This window comes from Micrasema longulum, unplaced genomic scaffold, assembly GCF_059751315.1.
Source record: "Micrasema longulum isolate JH-2025_06_02 unplaced genomic scaffold, ASM5975131v1 h1tg000740l, whole genome shotgun sequence".
Taxonomy (NCBI): domain Eukaryota; kingdom Metazoa; phylum Arthropoda; class Insecta; order Trichoptera; family Brachycentridae; genus Micrasema; species Micrasema longulum.
In genome coordinates, this window is record NW_028277934.1 from 70,327 (window position 1) to 76,326 (window position 6,000).

The following is a 6,000-nucleotide window of genomic DNA, read 5'->3' on the forward strand; positions in this document are numbered from 1 at the left end:
TAGGATTTTCCTGTTTTTTTTGCTTTACTTATGCTTTGCTCCCTCAATGACCCATATAAATACATACCTATATAATCAAGTCTGTTTTCAAGCTTTTACGATTTGACCCTTTCTAAATAAAGCTTGCCGATCTCTGGAATACATTAACAATCCTTCTTGATACGTATCTCCTTAAAAATACCAGTTGGGACGATATTTGATGCAAATCACAAGTTGCAAACAGGTCTTCATCGATATAATATTTTATTTAGCGAGTCTAAAATGAAAAAAGTGCTTTGAATGTCAGGCAACTTATATGTGCGACATTGATCGCTATCTGGTTCTGCCTCGGGCAAGAGGATTCAACTGACAATCTATTGTTTTTGAAGATTTGATTATTTCGCTGATGAAGATCGATCCAGTGTACCGAAATGTTATTTAAATTAATAGGTATTAGTCATGTTAATTTTAATTTCGCATTAAAATGTTTCATCGCATTAAAACTTTTCATTTTATTCGTTTATATCGTTTATTATACATTTTTTTCTGCTATTATGTTATTTTTAAATTATCGTATACTTTACACTTCTTGCATTGTATCCGTTTTCTCTGGATAAAATATTGTCCGGTGTTAAATAAAATGTTTTATTATGTGTTGCATAATTAGCTAGTAGAGAGGTTATTTTTGTTCCGATTTACAAATGAATGCTTTTATTTGCTACATTTACCTATATACGAGTACATGTAGATGGTAATTATTAAAAAAAAGATTTTTGTACTTTATATTTTATTTCCATTTTTTTTTTCAACCCTTGGTATGCTGTTATATTTACTTTTCATTATTCGCATTTGTATATATTTTTTATAACTTTTTAAATAAAATATTAAAATACTAATAATGAACAAAACATTTTCACACATTGAAGTTTTGATTTAAATAGCGGCCTCCATGGTTTAATGGCTAATATTCTTTACTGATGCCAAAAGGCTCGCATTTCGATTTCCGGTGAAAACGTTTTTTTTTCTTTAAGTACAAATTTCGACAAATTATTTTTTTGACCATTCCGTTTTTTGGTTGGCTGGAAAATATTGATTTTAGCAATAAGTCCGCCAAAGTACGTAAATTTGTGTACTTGAACTAAAAAAAAACGTCATTTTGTTTATTCATTAAAATGATGGATAATTATCAATCAATTGTATAATTATACAGAAAATCTCATTATTTGTATTAGAACAGTTATGTCATAGAAGTGGAGGTCGTTACACTGTAAATGGATTTTCTAAGGGCTTTATGTCATAATAGCTTCACTCTGGCACTAGTATAATAAGTGCCTCTCGAGCGGTAGTGACGACAAAATAGCGAACTCTCCCACGTGGCCATTGCACACGTGTACTGCGTACTGCCCAGGTACTGGTGTTAGTTCGTGTACCGATACAGCACCTCCTTCCTTCCAAATGTATCCATGAAATACTAGTTACAATTAGAAATGAATATTAAAAAACTTTGATTCTAGGATTATATAAATATACTAGCGGACCCGACAGACGTTGTCCTGCCCGAACGTTGGCTTGCCTGCTAATTGTTTGGAAAAAGACTATTCATTGATAAGTAGGTACATATGTCCTTGTTTATGATTGAATTTCAAAACTGAAAATTATTAATATTCAAATATTGCATTTCAGTGGGTACCTAAGTACTTGTTTATGGTTGAATTCCAAAATATATAATAATTTATATTCAAATATAGAATTCATTTTACAGATGTCAAACTCAGCTCATCTCACAAAAAGGGTTGGTGCACTTAATTCGTGAATGCTATTTTTAAAAATGTACGGAATGTGAGCGAATATTATTTTAGTTTTACCGAAAATCCAGTAAAAAGAAATAAATATAAAGAATGTAAAGGAAAAATCAGATTCTGTTTGTAAACTTTTAACAACAAACTTTATTTAAGCACAAAAAACAACATCCTTCCATTTTTTTAATATGCATTCTCATCGAATGCAACCCTGGTAGGTCGATGAAAAAAGATTTATGCTTCTAACTTTGTTTTTACAGATTCTATTGGAAATTTTAATATTTACGAACATGCGCAGCGTAATGATCTATATTTCGCTAAAAACCGCACGTAAATCGGTAAAGCCGTTTAGGAGGAGTTCAGTGACATCACACGTACAGAAGAGTTATATTTATAAAGATATCTAATCTAAAACATATATATTTATATAAAATAATAAACCCACCTGTCGGATGTCGATGGAATATATTTTGTTTGTAAATTGGCCGTGTATCGCTTACTAAACTATGCAAGTCTTACGCAATAGTAAGTTCAATACCCCTCCCTCGTCAGGTGAATCAGTTTGGCTCTCCCAAATACGTACCTATTAGAAGATGTGCTCGGATTCTACCGATTAAGCTTCAATTATTTTTTTATCGAATGACTAACAGGTATCTATCGATACGTCCCATCGCGGATTGCTCTAACCCTTTAATGCCTAAATGCATCAATAAAAGTTATGTTAAAAAAGGTTTAAATTTGTTGCAACACAGAGGGAAAATTAAAACACTTTTGAGGACAAGCTCTACAGGGCTTGTGACCTGTCCAGCCAGTGACAGAGAGACAGGGCTTATGACCTGTCAATGACTGGTTTAAGCGGCCACTTTACACACTGCAAATTCTCTATTCTGCCTATATTTGGGCAGAATTGTGAATGTGCCTCAGTGTGTAAAGTGGCCACTTAAACCAGCCAACGACAGATCATTTACACTTTTAAGATTTTCGTAGAGTCTTGCTCCCAGGATTGAAAAATAAATTAGCTCACACATTTTTTTGTGAGAATCAATAAACAGACTTTAAAAAAAAAACATTAAATCAGTTCAACATCGATTTTTAAGAAAGATAAGCTGGAGTTTGGGCTTATGCCACTTATGCCACCAATATACGGATAATGAGTTTAAAATTAGCTTAAATATATCTTCTCTTCAAGATCGTCGAAATAAATCCGACCTTCCAGTCCTATTTAAAATTCTTAACTCACTCTTCGATGCGCCTGAACTACTGAGCTCACTAAAATTAAATATCCCAACTAGAAACCTCAGACAAAACTTACTCTTTCATACCGATAACCATAGAACTAACTATGGTTTTCATTCCCTATGCCCAGAATTCTTAGGTCTGCCAACAAACATACCAGTCTTGATTTCTTTCATAAAAAGTTGTCTTCTTTCAAACGATCACTGAAACAAATTCAATTATAAAAACCTATCCCCCGATTCCACTCCCACCAAGTCTACTATGTACCATTGTGTCTCTCTATTTTCCTTTGTAATAATTTTATATGTATATAAATATGTCCTTAAAATGTCCATTGGGCGTATATATAAATAAATGGCCAGACTTCTAAAACACCTTCTCTAAAATGTTCTTCATCTCTATTGTAATATGTTTGCTATATTTTTGTTTATTTTAAACGTAAAATACTACAAATTAAAATAAGCAGATAAAATAGTGGATTTGTTTCATAATGAGTATAAAAATATTGACACATACTACGGTTAACAGTTAGTTAGGTACGAAAGTTGATCTTAAAACTAGTCCGCGGCAAATATTTTGGGATAATGGCTAAAACGCTAGTAATGGAGCCGCCTTGATCAAAATATGAAATCAACAATACATAGGTATACGAAATATCAATGAGTTTACGTCTGAGGTTCGTTCAATTAAAAATATGCAAAATACCGGCACGCTGGAAAACCGTACGTGAATATTTAATTGATGAGTCGGTAATTAATTCAATGAAATATTTAGATACACCTCAAAAGAGATGCAAACTTTTCGAGATAGGAGTACATACGTATGTTACGTCTAGATATCTATATAAGAGAGCCTTTTAACTTGGGATTGTTTGGTTTTCGTTAGGAACATGCAATTAGGAAACTAAAGATCTGAAACTTGTATTGATGTGAGAGAAAAGCATAAGAATTATTTCACTCAGCTACTGCTTTTCTCCGCTACGGGCACAGGATTTATTTGTCCTTCGCTGACGTTCCCGAGGTCAAATGTATCTTTTTTCAAGTTTGAAACACCAACTTTGTAGTGTAAGCAATAAACATTAAAATAAAAACACTTAGTTTTTAAACACTTATAATTTCAATATTTGAGTTTGTCCAAATATTTGTGGACAAAAGACTGGATTGAGAACCAATTGGTCCAAGAAGAATAAATAATTCAGTCAGGGGAATCTCTTCACAACATTAAAGGTTTAAGCTCTTTAACTTCACTAAAATCAACAAATGGAAGAATTAAAGAAATATGGATGTTCAAACATAGGCAAAATGGTGAATGTTACACAGTATGTAAAGTGGTCACTTTAACCTGCCAATGACAGGTCATAAACCCTGTAAATGCCTAGACTTCCATATTCCCTTCTCAAAAATATGTTTTCCCTTTCTGTTGCAACAAATTTAAATATGAATTCCATTGTAATCAAATAATTAGTTATATTTAAATATTTCTTATTTATTTGACGAATTAGCACTTTCACCCTTTAATGGGCATCTTAAGACTGGTAAATAGTATACGGTGAAAAGATCATTGATATAAAACTAAATATTATCTTAAGTATAGCGATTTAATTTTGATTTGCATGTTGGTTTAATCGGTGTACTGGCGAAGAGACTATATACAAATATTAAATAACATTTATTATAATGTATAATGCATTGAAATCAATGTACCAAATGTAATACGTACGTAAGCAGGCAATACGTAAATTTCAAAAAAATAAATTGCTCCAAAAATATATTTTCATTTTACTATATATGTTTTGAGTGCCTGCTGTATTTAAAATTATTAGGTTCATAATTGAATGCATGATTTAATAGAATTATATATTTTTTTTAATCACTATCAATAAATCAGTTCTAAAAAATAAGGGTTTTGTGGTTGCCCACGCGTTGAGGCTTCCGTATAAAAATGCGTCAACTAAAATACAACGCAAAAAAATCGTCATGAGCGCAGAAAAACGACGCATCTGATTTTCTTCAACTTTACATGAGATCAACTGTTTTTAAAAGTGTTTTCCATTATGTCACAACTCGATAAGTACAAAAGTATATCCTTTGATACAAATTTATTTTTTCAAAGCCTTACAAAAAATAAAATAAGTCAAATCGCGTTTTTCGCAGATTCGTCGTTGTTTACGATCACGACGAAACATTTTTTTTAGGGAATATTTACAGCTAACAACATTTTGTATACCAATATATCAATGACTCACCCTTATCAGGAAACTGGGACAATCAAATGTGTCTGAATTCCTTCCGCGTCTCCGGAACTAAACTGTCACAAGAAAAACACGACACTAATGTGACTAAGTGTGTTTCCGTCGTTACCGATCGTCCACAGTGGCCGGTAGCAGCACCGAACAGGAGGAGGTGATGAGTCGAGCCCGGCACGGCGGGGTCTGGTGCTCGCCAGCCGGGGAGGGCCTTATATACCTCCCGGGGACCCGAGGCTGCGCCCCCACTCTTTCGTCGCTAAGGGATGATTTTAAAATATCAATAAAATAAGTGTTTTTTTATGTATAAAACTGCAAATTTTATCGTTTTGTTACTTACAATTAAATTTTATTTTCATGAAGAATATTTTGAGTAGGTATATCCAAAATAAATAATTTAATGTGCATGGATTTTGACTATCGGCTTCGTAATGTAGTGGTCAGCGCGTTTGCCTACCATACAAGAGGTCTCGGGTTCGATTCTCAACATGACTGTCACGAAATATTAATTTTAAAATGTGTTCTTAAATTAGACTATTTCGTAGTTCTTGGAATGACACCTGAAACGTAAGACTGATTGTCTTACCTTTATGTAACAAAAATGATCTAGTTACACTACGATTGGTGTACCAGTGCAGTATCCTATCCACTATTAGGTGCAGAAAGGGAATGAGGATGATGATGGATTTTGTTAATATTTTTCTGTAAATTGTGTAACCTGGTTTACTTGTGTCCGGGCAG

General features: G+C 32.9%; 1 protein-coding gene across 1 annotated transcript in view; it reads right to left on the bottom strand.

The window, feature by feature from the left end:
• The window catches only part of LOC148279254 (putative chitinase 10), a gene marked incomplete at its 3' end in the record, with an annotated part of 75,737 nt that extends 70,290 nt beyond the window's left edge, over positions 1-5,447 (bottom strand). The window contains exon 1 of the mRNA XM_088230234.1: positions 5,260-5,447. The remainder of the gene's footprint in view (positions 1-5,259) is intronic.
• Between the last annotated feature and the right edge of the window lie 553 nt (positions 5,448-6,000).